Raw genomic sequence first — 13,403 nt, forward strand, 5'->3', positions numbered from 1 at the left:
GCAAAGATTTTTCCTCATTGAAGTTTGGGATATGCTGCATTAAGCTACCCTGTCTTAGAAATACAGAAAGCACATTAGTCTGCTGCCTTTGGGGCCCAAGGCAGAGTAAGAAATATTAATAGAATACCTAGCCTATGGCACAGCAGGGAATTCATTCTATGAAAGCAGGCTGACTTGTGAGGGCTGATGCCTTTCTCCCATCCTAGGAACTTAGAGAGTAGCAACCCATGGTTCTGGTTCCTCATTCCCTGCTTTGACCCCCACACTTCAGCCACACTCCCATGGACAACAAGGAGCTCTGTCCTTGTGCTTGCTTCGGCAGAACAAATGCTGAAATTGGAATTATACATAAAAGAGTAACATGAGTCCTGCACAAGGATGACACAAATTTGTGAAGCATTCCATATTTTTATGAATTTATTTACAAAGCAGAAATAATGTCCTAGATGTAGAAAACAAACCTACGGTTACCGGGGGGAAAGGCAGTGGGGGAGAGATAAATTGGGAGATCAGGGTTGACATAGACACACTACTATATGTATAAAATAGACAACAAATAAGGACCTGTTGCATAGCACAGAGAACTTTACTCAGTGTTCAATAATAACTATGTGGGAAAGGAATCTGAAAAAGAACAGATATATGTATGTGTGCAACTGATTCACTTTGCTGCACACCCGAAACTAACACAACGTTGTATATGATTCAATAAAACTTTTTAAAAATAAAAATTAAAAACATGAAAGTAAAAAAGTGGATATATGTAAATGTATCGCTGATTTGGGGCTTCCCTGGTGGTTCAGTGGTAAAGAATCCACCTGCCAATGAAGGAGAGATGGGTCCAATCCTTAGGTCAGGAAGATCCCCTGGAGGAAGAAACGGCAACCCCCCCAGTATTTTTGTGTGGGAAACTCCGTGGGCAGAGGGGCCTGGTGGGGCTCTTTGGGACTGCAAAGAGTTGAATAAGCCTGAGCTACTAAACAACGTAACTGATTTACTTTGCTGTACACCTAAAATTAACACAACATTATAAATCACCTCTACTCTAATAAAAATTTTTTTGAAAGAAAAGAAAAAAATAGCTCTATCCTCTCACCTGTAATTTTATTTTGTGATAATTACTTTTCTATGGCTGTATCAAGATAGTCTATTCCTGAAATCTAGTTTTCTCCAATTTTCAGGAAAATATATCACCTCAATGGATGAATTTAACATTTAAAAAATTTCAATTTCTCCCATAATGTCCTCTTAAATCTTTAGGCCTGTTACTTCTTTTACAGATTCAAGTCAAGTAAAACAATGCACTGTCTCATACAATGGCATCATAGGTTATTTTTAGTTGAACAGATCATAATAATTCATGGCCATGCAAAGAGCTCTGAGGTACTTAGCCCTACCAGGACCCATGGATTGAATATGCTGCCATCTGCCTTTATTGAGGGCTGACACCAAAACTGATCACTCAGACCATGATCATGCAGCTCTTGCACCACCTTTCATGAAGACATTGTTCAATAGGTCACCCTATATCTGTCCTATGAAAAACCACAATGTAAAATTAGCTGACAGTTTGGTGTCAGGAACTACTGTGTCTTCTGAAGGACTGAAAAGTGTCTGGCAAATGTACATATTTACTAGCTTTTATGGATGAATAAATGAGTAGGAGTACATCAAGTTCAGGGTGAGAGAACAGAGCATGGCTTGTTTCTTAAAATCAGACACTATATGACACATTGCATGTTCTGTTTTGCTTTGGTTGCTGGGAAGCTTAGCTCTAAATTAATGCTTAATGCAATAACTATAATAACCCAGGTTCCAGTCTCAATCATTGGCCCCCTTCCCAGATTCTTTATTTTCATCATTCTGTTGTAAATGCATTTTTGTTAGCAGCAGTTTTAGACTGTTGTAAGATGGTGTGATCACTCACCTAGAGCCAGACATCCTGGAATGTGAAGTCAAGTGGGCCTTAGAAAGCATCACTCCGAACAAAGCTAGTTGGAGCTGATGGAATTCCAGCTGAGCTATTTCAAATCCTGAAAGATGATGCTGTGAAAATGCTGCACTCAATATGCCAGCGAATTTGGAAAACTCAAAAGTGGCCATAGGGCTGGAAAAGCTCAGTTTTCATTCCAATCCCAAAGAAAGGCAATGCCAAAGATTGCTCGAACTACCGCACAATTGCACTCATCTCACACGCTAGTAAAGTAATGCTCAAAATTCTCCAAGCCAGGCTTCAGCAATACATGAAGCATGAACTTCCAGATGTTCAAGCTGGTTTTAGAAGAGGCAGAGGAACCAGAGATCAAATTGCCAACATCCGCTGGACCATTGAAAAAACAAGAGAGTTCCAGAAAAACATCTATTTCTGCATTATTGACTATGCCGAAGCCTTTGACTGTGGATCATAATAAACTGTGGAAAATTCTGAAAGAGATGGGAATACCAGACCACCTGACCTGCCTCTTGAGAAACCTATATGCAGGTCAGGAAGCAGCAGTTAAAACTGGACATGGAACAGCAGACTGGTTTCAAATAGGAAAAGGAGTATGTCAAGGCTGTATATTGTCACCCTGCTTATTTAACTTATATGCAGAGTACATCATGAGAAACCCTGGGCTGGAAGAAGCGCAAGCTGTTATCAAGATTGCCGGGAGAAATATCAATAACCTCAGATATGCAGATGACACCACCCTTATGGCAGAAAGTGAAGAAGAACTAAAAAGTCTCTTGATGAAAGTAAAAGAGGAGAGTGAAAAAGTTGGCTTAAAGCTCAACATTCAGAAAATTAGGATCATGGCATCTGGTCCCATCCCTTCATGGGAAATAGATGGGGAAACAGTGGAAACAGTGTCAGACTTAATTTTTTGGGGCTCCAAAATCACTGTAGATGGTGATTGCAGCCATGAAATTAAAAGACGCTTATGCCTTGGAAGGAAAGTTATGACCAACCTAGACAGCATATTAAAAAGCAGAGCCACTACTTTGCCAACAAAGGTCCATCTAGTCTATGGTTTTTCCAGTGGTCATGTATGGATGTGAGAGTTGGACTGTGAAGAAAGCTGAGAGCTGAAGAATTGATGCTTTTGAACTATGGTGTTGGAGAAGACTCTTGAGAGTCCCTTGAACTGCAAGGAGATCCAACCAGTCCATCCTAAAGGAGATCAGTCCTGGGTGTTCATTAGAAGGACTGATGCTGAAGCTGAAACTCCAATACTTTGGCCACCTCATGTGAAGAGTTGACTCATTGGAAAAGACCCTGATGCTGGGAGGGATTGGGGGCAGGAGGAGAAGGGGACAACAGAGGATGAGATGGCTGGATGGCATCACTGACTCGATGGACATGAGTTTGAGTAAACTCTGTGAGTTGGTGATGGACAGGGAGGCCTGGCGTGCTTCGATTCATGGGGTTGCAGAGTCAGACACAACTGAGCGACTGAACTGAACTGAAGATGTATAATAAAGTGATATAAGAGGTCTGAAGTAGGATACACTGTGGTTCAAGTTGGCTGATTGTTGGAGAAGTCACTCATGTTCTCTATGTCTTAGTTTCCTCATCTATTATGGGCAATATTGAGAGGATTAGATAAGCAATGCTTAGGAAGTACACAGCAGAGTGCCTGTGACATCAGATAAGTGTTAAAGATACATAACAACAGTAATAAAAATTAGACAGAACAATACTAATTTTAAATATTTGAATAAACACTTTGCCTCTTCTGATAAAATCATTTTATCACTTTAGTTTATTATCTTGGAAATGTTCCTAATATTAAAAGTGAATATTTAAATAATGCTTATAGTGTGCTAGGCATTTTTGGAGTGCTTTGCATGTTAACTTATGCAAACATATGTTTTTGCTGTTCATGATGGAAATGTTTTGATCTTGCAACAACCCTCTGAGGTGGGACTATCATTTTCCCTATTTTTCAGGTGAGACAACTGAAACACAGAGAAGTCAACTTATTTGCTCAGAATCATAAAGATAGCGAGTAGGAAAGCTGAAATTCACCCTCAAGCACTGCAACACTAAAGTGCACTCTGCTTCCAGCCACTATTTATTAAGCACTCATTACATTCCAGGCTCTGTGACAAGGACATTACCTACAGCATCTTATTTAATCCTTCCAACAGCCACATGAGGTATGCCCACTGGAAGTTGCCATTTGGAAAAAAAAAAAACCCACTGGCTCTAATACAAAGATCAAATCTGAAACCACTTGGAAATGAATAGAATGGTTAAGATTTAGACATTATTTCTTCTCTGACCTTGGAAACCCCTCCTTAATAGAATTCATGGTTGAGGAATCCAAGATCTTGTGTGAAAAGAGATTGAAATAATGAACAAGGCCACCAAAACCCTTATACATATTCATCTTTACTAAAATTAAACCAGTAGAGGTTCTACACTCAATAGAGCAGCTGTGGTATTTCCCATGCTCAATTACTGACAACTCAGAAGCCTGTTGTGCCTCACAACCTGGCTGCAGGAAAAACATGGCAACAGCAACAAGACTTGCAATGATTTACTCTTCAGGTTCACACAATGTAAAGCTTTTGGTAATGTGGAATAATATACAAATGCATATGTGTGGCCTAGAATTTCTCTGAAAGGCAAACTCGATACCTGAGGGTGAAAAAATTTCGAGGAAGAAAACTAGAAATGCTTCGCTCTGCTCTGGGATCATTTCTCAAGTCTAGGATCTGTGATATGAATCCAGCTGATCCTAAATGCTCAAGACAAACTGCTTCGTTCATATCCACCAACCACAAAAAAGAGGAGTCAACTTCTTTAAGTATAGGCCACTTGAAATGTTTTCAGGACAGCCTTAGAGTTCTGAGCTACCACTCAAAGACAGGGCATCCCTGGTAGCTCAATCAGTAAAGGATCCTCCTGCAGAGACCTCAGTCAGTAAAGCAGATCCAGGTTCTGTCCCTCGGTTGGGAAGATCCCCTGGAGAGGAAAATGGCAACTGACTGCATTATTCTTGCCTGGAAAATTCCAAGACAGAGGAGCCTGGCAGGCCACAGTCCATGGGGTCACAGGAGTTGGACATGACTTAGTGACTAAACCACCACCAATCAAAGACACGAATGATTGAGGCCTTAATGAAACAGCGCAGTTGCTGGTAAAGCCAGGTATTTCAATGTGTCATGACTGTTACCATTTGGCTTCTACAGGATGCAAGCTCTGAAACAGAATATAGTGTGTGCATGTGTATTGAGAGCTGGTCCCCTGGGGTCTTCCAAAGCAATCAAAGCAATCAAATGACTGTGTTTGAAAGTTTGAAAGTCATTTTGGAATAGTTTTTATATGCTTATACCTTCCACTCTACACAATTAACTTTAAGTACATTTTTTGGTTTTATTTTCTTTAAATTTAGCAAAGTGGATATTTGCTTACATATACAAAATTTTTGGAAGGATAAACCATAAAAATTTTGGAAAGATAAACTACAGAAAAGGAGTTACCTGTGGGGAAAGGATGAAATAGCATGGGATGGGCAGGGAGAATGGAGGCAATATTTTTATAGATTTGACTTTAGAAACATGTTTATGTTTTGTATAAATATAAAAATTGAATTAAGTAAAAAACAGTTCCTAAAACTCAAATGACTATAACTTTTGAAGTTTGCTTCTATCACTTCAGAACTGGGAAGCCCTCAGCAAGTTACTTAATAAGCCTCAATTGACTCATCTCTAAAACTGAAATAATTAAGTGACTATTGGGTTAATATGAAGATTAAATAATTTAGCACATTAAACATACTGAACACAGTGCCTAGCATGAAGCAAGTGTCCAAAGTATATTGGTTATTATTTGTAACCCTAAAACTTGGAATAGAATAATGTAGAATCAGTATCTGTTTATATGAAGGTTCTCCCTGAGATCCTTCTTAATACGGAGATCCTCCAAGATATTTAAACATTTCGTTTACAAAAATACAGCTTTTCAGAAGTGGGTCTACTACAACCCTGAGAAGGGGGAGTAGTGTCTTTACCAGATCAGCACAGAGCATTCACGGAGAGCTGGAATTCTCAGGCAGTGCTAATTTCACCTCACTCCAGTACACAAAGGAATTCCCAACTCCTTGAGCAGAAAGAAGCTTCTAGAACTCTACAGGCAGAAGAGTAGGGCTTTCATTGGTATGGAAACTGAGACCTGCTGGGCCATGGCCCTTTGAGAGAAGAATGCCTCTTCTAGCCAGTGTTTCTTCTAACGTGTTCCTTCTCCATTACACACATACATGAGCATCAGTCCGTTGTGAATCTGGGTGTGTCAGTGCGTGGCTGGCCGAAAAGTTCCTGAGAGCTGTTTCTACCTTAGGATGTCTAGCAATAGGTAACTACACATCAAAGTGAATTTGAGCCATGTAAAAATGTCCCACTAAATCCAGGCTAAATGAGTTTAGATCCAACTCATACTTTCTTTACCTGGATCCTAAAATTATTCTCAGACGCTCCAAAACTCCCAGCACAGTGGAGAGTAGTATGAAGGTGTGGGAAAGGGGTTGCCATGTAAAGAGACAATAGCCTTAACCAATGCAGTTAAATTATTGCACTTTTGCAAATTTGTAACAAAGGTATGAACATATACATGAATTGATAAGGATACTCCCAGGGCAGTGTTAGGAATTTTGCAAGGAGGGACCTTGTAGTGGGACCTTGTACAGTGAGCTTTGTCAGCATCGTGGTAAATCTGCCTCTGCTTATCAGGAAAGCTCAGCTTTCAGCAGGATTTTTCTGGGAAGTCTTTTTAAAGAACACAGTCTCATTTCTCAATTTATTAGCCTGTGGGTTGAGGTATTTCCGTGTCCAATTTTCTAAAAATGGAGAGACTTGCATTTAAAAGCTAAAAACTATGGGTGGTGGCTCACAGGAGGAAGGGGGGTGGCAGCCCCAGCTGTGTCCAGAATATCTCTGAGGTGCAACAGCTGAGGCAGGGGGCAGATCTGAGCAGGGAGGTGGCACCTTAGGGAGTAGATGCACCCCAAACCAGGTGGGGGACCACTAATGACCGGAGTAGTTACAAGGTCAAGGATGGCAGAAGGGAAGTTCCGGAAAACCTCTCTTTTCCACCGCCCACCTCCTTCCTGCCCCCACTCCCACTGCTCCATCACGGAGCTATAATTACACTGGACAAGTTGAGCTGGAGAATTTTGGATGTGTTCCCATTATGGCTGTATTGATATCCCCTCTGTTATCATGCCTCAGGCCCCCAGCCAGGAGAAGCACCTGGTTAATTCTAATCCTTAGTATCCTCTGGGAGTGTCAGGACTCATCATTCCAAAGATGGTAGGAATGAAGAGTATGATTGCAAATAACTCATCTCAGACTTGGGCCCAGACTTTGCTTTGCATTTTTTAATAAATGGCTAAAAGGTTAGCTTAGGTTGGATCAGTTAAAGTCACAACATTTTAAATTTCACCTAAGGTTAAAGGAAGCAGCTTTCAAAACTCTTGATTTCAGAATATCAGGAAGTGAATAAATGAATTAATTGGAAATTATTATGAGAATTAATGAAGCTTTCAGAACTGCCCTCTGAGTTCTGTAACAAACTCCTTTTTGTTTGAATTTCAAAAACAGTCACCCAGAACATGGCTGGAAGTTCCTTAGATGCATATCTCTGTAATGAACAGGAGGTTTGAAAACTCGCCCTGCTTCTATAGCAGAGTTCATTGCTTTTCAAGATGGAAAGTATTTTAGCTTACAAAAAAAATCCCACTACCATTTCCCTTTTTAATTTCTGTCTCTCCAACAGAAACACACTTGAAAGAGTCAGTTGCGTGGACTCTCATTGGCTTTCTGTGGTTGCAGCTCTATTATGGGACAGAAAGGACATTCAGAAAAAAAATTTCATCTGCATTTTCATAAGGAAGGAATGGAATGTGGTCTACACAAAGGTGAGACTTTGTGGGGTATATGTACTGTTGCAAGAACGGATCACTTAATAACCACATTTAGGCAATTGTTTGTACAAGAGTTATTTTCTCTACTAGATTGTAAACTTCATATGGGCAAGCCTAAATTTTTTTTAGTTTTCCTCTATGTCCTTAGACTCTAGTGCAAAGTGGATGCCAAAAATATATATTGAATAAGCACTATCAAAGATTGTTTAAAGACTGGTTTAAAAAACATAAATAGTGCTTGCATTTTAAAAAGGCAATGATTTTTAAGGAAGAGATACACTAGTTTTTGATAACGTTTCATTTTGTAATAATTTCAAACTTACAGGAAAGTTTCAAAAGTTATATGAATACCCCCTGGGTACTTTTCAACTAAATTCTCCCATTTTAACATTAGCCACACTTAATTTTAAATATAAATGTGAGAGTAAGTTGCAGACATGCTGCCCTTTTATCTTTAAATAATTCAATGTGCAATTCCTAAAAACAAGGACATTCTTTTACATAACTACCATACAGTTGTCAAAATCAGAGGTTAACAGTGAGACAATATTATTTTCTAATCTTTAGACATTATTCAATATTTGCTTATTACCTTAGTAATATCCTATACAGTAATAGAAAAATATTTTTTAAGGAACCTATCAAGGATTTCATATTGCATTTTCCTATCTTTAATCTCTTTCCGTCTGGAACAGTTACTGTCTCTCTTACTCTTTTCATGACCTTGACATCTTGAAGAGTATAGGCCAATTATTTTGTAGGCTGTCTTTCAATTCAGGTTTATCTGATGTTTCCTCATGATTAAATTCAGATTTTGCATTTTTGACAGCATCACCAGATAAGTGACATTGTGTCTCTTGCAGTGCATCATATCAAGAGACACAGATGCCAGCTCATTCCATTACTGGTGATGCTAACATTGATCACTTAATATAGAAGATGGTGTCAGCCAGGTTTCTCCACTATAAAATTACTATTTTCCTCTTTGCAATTCCCCCTTTGTAATTAATAAGTATTCTGTGGGGAGATCCTTTGGGGCCATGTAAATATCTCCAAAGTTTCATTTGCCAGTTTTAACATCCATTGATAATTCTTGCTTGAATTAGTTATAAATATGATACTTGCCAAACAGTGATTGTCTAACTCCATCATTCATTCTGCATTGTTAGTTGGCATTCTCCTGTTAGAAAATTGTCCTCTTTCTCCTCTATTTATCTATTGATGCATGTATTTATATTAGCATGGGCTTGAATTATTGCTTTAGTAGGGGTTATAATATGCTAATATTATTGTGTATTTGGTATGCGTATCCTCTCAGATTAGGCTCCCATGTTCTTTTGATGTGTTCCACTATTTTTGAGCATTATTTTCTCTGTAAGATAACAAGATGTTCCTGGCCCACCTGAACCTTCTATGCCCAGTTCTGGAATCAGTCATTCTCATAAGAGACCTGATTCTTTAAAGTGAAGAATGGTCCCAAATTTACTTTTTAAAGAAAGCAAAAACAAAATAGAGAATACAAAACTATTCAATAAATGTAATAAATATTTAAAATGTACTGTGATCTATGCCATTGCCAGTTAAAAGATACATGAAGTTAAACTCATTAAGACAGTGTAATATGGAGTTAGTTAATTGATGGTGTTTTTTGAATACTAGAAATAATCTACTTAGTTCCTTCTTCTCACAATTAAAAAAAAGTTCTCCATACATTAAAGTCTTAATCATGAAAAGAAAGCTGAATCATTAGAAGAAAATTTAGAAAAGTAGCTTTAGAATAAAGCAGTAGTGTAAGATTTCCTAAGTAAGCACAAAGGACATTACGAGTTCATAATTGTTACATCTTTTTGGTAGACTCTTTTATTATTGATCCTCTTACCACTATTAAATTCTTCCTCTAAAAGTCTACCTTTTATGATATTGATATTTATAAAGCAGCTTGTTTTTAGTTAGCATATTTGCAGTATGTTTTTTATTTTCAGTTATTTTCCATCATTTTGTTGAGGTGTCACTCCTGCAAGTAACATACAGCTGGATTTTTGTTTTTAAAATCCAACCTGAAATTTTGTCTTTTGTAAAATTCATTTACAAATATTGTATCATTTTTTTCTGATATACTTGAACTTACTTCTCACATTTCATTTGACCTTTCTGTTAACCACACTTTCTCTTTTCTTCTTTTCTTGACTTCTTAAATTGGTTATTTGTGTCTTTCTAGGAATCTGGTTAATTCATCTACTTTGTTTAATTCATGGCATAAATTTATTAATAAATTTTATTGCAATCCTTTTGATTTCTCTAGGATCTATGCTTTCATTCCTGATTTTAGCAACATATGTCTTCTCTATCTTTTTCTTGGTCAATAGAGCCAAAAGTTTATCAATTTTATTGATTCTAACAAATAACTGACTTTTGGTTTCATTCATTTTCCCAACTGTCTGTCAGTTTTTAATTTTATTAATTTATTCTCTGATCTGTATTATTTTCTTCTTTCTACTTACTTTGGGGTTGCTTTGGTTTGATTATTGATTTTTAGACCTTTTATGTTTTGTAATAAACATTAAAGATATAGCTCTCCCTCCAAGTCTGGTTTGCATGTGTGCTCGGTCACTTCAGTCATGTCTGACTCTTTGTGACTCAATGGGCTATATAGCCCACCAGGCTCCTCTGACCATGGGATTCTCCAGGCAAGAATACTGGAGTAGGTTGCCATCCCTTTTCCAGGGGATCTTCTGCACCCAGGGATCAAACTCCTATCTCCTGAACTACAGGCAGATTCTTTATTGCTGAGCCACCAGAGGAGCCCAAAGTCCTGTTTTAGCAGAATCCAAATCATTAAAATGGATTGTGATTTCATTTGATTCAGGTTTTTAAAAATATTTCCTCGTGATTTCTTCTTTTATTCAGGGTCATTTGGAAATGTCTTATTTAATTTCCTAATATTTGGGAGTTTTTAGATTTTTTTGTTAAATTCTAATATAATTTTATTGTGGTCAGAAAGCATACTTCGTATGATTTAGATTCTTCTAAATTTATTGAGTCTTTTAAATTTATTTATTTATTGATTAAAATTAGAGATACCAAAGGAACATTTCATGCAAAGATGGGCACAATAAAGGACAGAAATGGTATGGACATAACAGAAGCAGAAGATGCTAAGAAGAGGTGGCAAGCATACACAAAAGAACTATACAAAACAGATCTTCATGACCCAGATAACCATGATGGTGTAATCACTCACCTAGATAGAGCCAGACATCCTGGAATGCAAAGTCCAGTGGGCCTTAGGAAACATCACTGTGAACAAAGCTAGTGGAAGTGATGGAATTCCAGTTGAGTTATTTCAGATCCTAAGAGATGAGGCTGTGAGAATGCTGCACTCAATATGCCAGCAAATTTGGAAGACTCAGCAGTGGCCACAGGACGGGAAAAGGTCAGTTTTCTTTCCAATTCCCAAGAAAGACAATGCCAAAAAATGCTCAAACTACCACACAATTACACTCATCTCACATGCTAGCAAAGTAATGCTCAAACTACTCCAAGCCAGGCTTCAACAGTATGTGAAGTGTGAACTTCCAGATGTTCAAGCTGGATTTAGAAAAGGTAGAGGAACCAGAGATCAAATCGCCAACATCTTTTGGATCATTGAAAAAGCGAGAAAGTTCCAGAAAAACATCTACTTCTGCTTCATTGACTATGCCAAAGCCTTTGACTGTGTGGATCACAACAAACTGGGAAATTCTTAAAGAGATGGGAATACCAGACCACCTGACCTGCATCCTGAGAAATCTGTATAAAGGTCAAGAAGCAACAGTTAGAACTGGACATGGAACAACAGACTGGTTCCAAATAGGGAAAGGAGTATGACAAGGCTGTATATTGTCACCCTGCTTATTTAACTTCCATGCAGAGTACATCATGTGAAAAGCCAGGCTGGATGAATCACGAGCTGTAATCAAGATTGCCGGGAGAAATATCAATAACCTCAGATATGCAGATGACACCACCCTTATGTCAGAAAGTGAAGAAGAACTAAAGAGCCCCTTGATGAAAGTGAAAGAGGAGAGTGAAAAAGTTGGCTTAAAGCTCAACATTCAGAAAAAACTAAGATCATGGCATCTTGTCCCATTACTTCATGGCAAATAGATGGGGAAACAGTGACAGACTTTATTTTGGGGGGCTCCAAAATCACTGCAGATGGTGACTGTAGCCATGAAATTAATAGACGCTTGCTCCTTGAAAGAAAAGTTATGACCAACCTAGACAGCATATTAAAAAGCAGAGACATTACTTTGCCAACAAAGGTCCATCTAGTCAAAGCTATGGTCTTTCCAATAGTCATGTATAGATGTGAGTTGGACTATAAAGAAAGCTGAGTGGGGAAGAATTGATGCTTTTGAACTGTGGTGTTGGAGAAGACTCTTGAGAGTCCCTTGGACTGCAAGGAGATCCAACCAGTCCATCCTAAAGGAAATGAGTCCTGACTATTCATTGGAAGGACTGATGCTGAAGCTGAGACTCCAATATTTGGCCACCTGATTCAAAGAACTGACTCATTGAAAAAGAGTCTGATGCTGGGGAGGATTGAAAGCAGGAGGAGAAGGAGATGACAGAGGATGAGATGGTTGGATGGCATCACCTACCTGATGGACATGAGTTTGAGTAGGCTCCGGGAGATGGTGATGGACAGGGAAGCCTGGCGTGCTACAGTCTGTGGGGATGCAAAGAGTAGGACACGACTGAGTAACTGAACTCAACTGAACTATAACTTATTGAAACTGTTGAAATGGTATGACATATAGTTAGTCTATGGCAAACAGTGTTCCATGTGCAATTGGGAAGAATGTATATCCTGCAGGTTGTCTGGCAGTCTTCCATGTAAGTATTAGCTCAAATTTGTAGGTAGTGTTATTCAAATTTTCTATATTCTTGTGATTTTCTGTGTAATTATTATATAATATTAGAGGAGATTAAAATCTCCAACTAAAAGTCTTTGTAATGTGTATTTCTCTTTTTAGTTTTTTCAACTTTGTCTTACGTACTTTGGGATTTACTTAAGTACACAAACATTTATAATTATAAATATAATATGTTATTATCATAAAAAATTATATATTAAATTTTACCTGTATCTAATTACATCTAATCTGAAGTTTATTTTCTTGGATATTAATATAGCTATTTATGGTTATTTTGTGTAGTGTATAGTTTTCCATCCTTTTCTTTCACTGTATTTGTATCTTTGAACTTATAGTGTGTCTTGTATACAGTTGGGATTTTTTTAAAAAATTCATTCTAGTTATCTCTGCTTTTTGATGGAAGTGTTTAATTGTTCACATTTTCTGTATTATTAATGTGGTTGGATTTATTTTTGCCATTTTTCTTTGCCTTTGTCTCATTTTTTGTCATTTCTCTTTCTTCCTTAACTGCCTTCTTTTGCGTTAAGCAAATATTTTTTTATTTTTTTGATAAAAAAGTTGTGTGTGTAATTATAAA

General features: G+C 37.8%; 1 non-coding gene across 1 annotated transcript; it reads left to right on the forward strand.

Annotated features, from left to right (window-relative positions):
* Window positions 1–308: 308 nt before the first annotated feature.
* Window positions 309–411, forward strand: LOC139035333 (U6 spliceosomal RNA). Its single transcript, XR_011488002.1, has one exon. It is a non-coding gene; the product is annotated as a U6 spliceosomal RNA (small nuclear RNA).
* Window positions 412–13,403: the final 12,992 nt, after the last annotated feature.

This window comes from Odocoileus virginianus, chromosome 5 (genome assembly GCF_023699985.2).
Source record: "Odocoileus virginianus isolate 20LAN1187 ecotype Illinois chromosome 5, Ovbor_1.2, whole genome shotgun sequence".
Taxonomy (NCBI): Eukaryota; Metazoa; Chordata; class Mammalia; order Artiodactyla; family Cervidae; genus Odocoileus; species Odocoileus virginianus.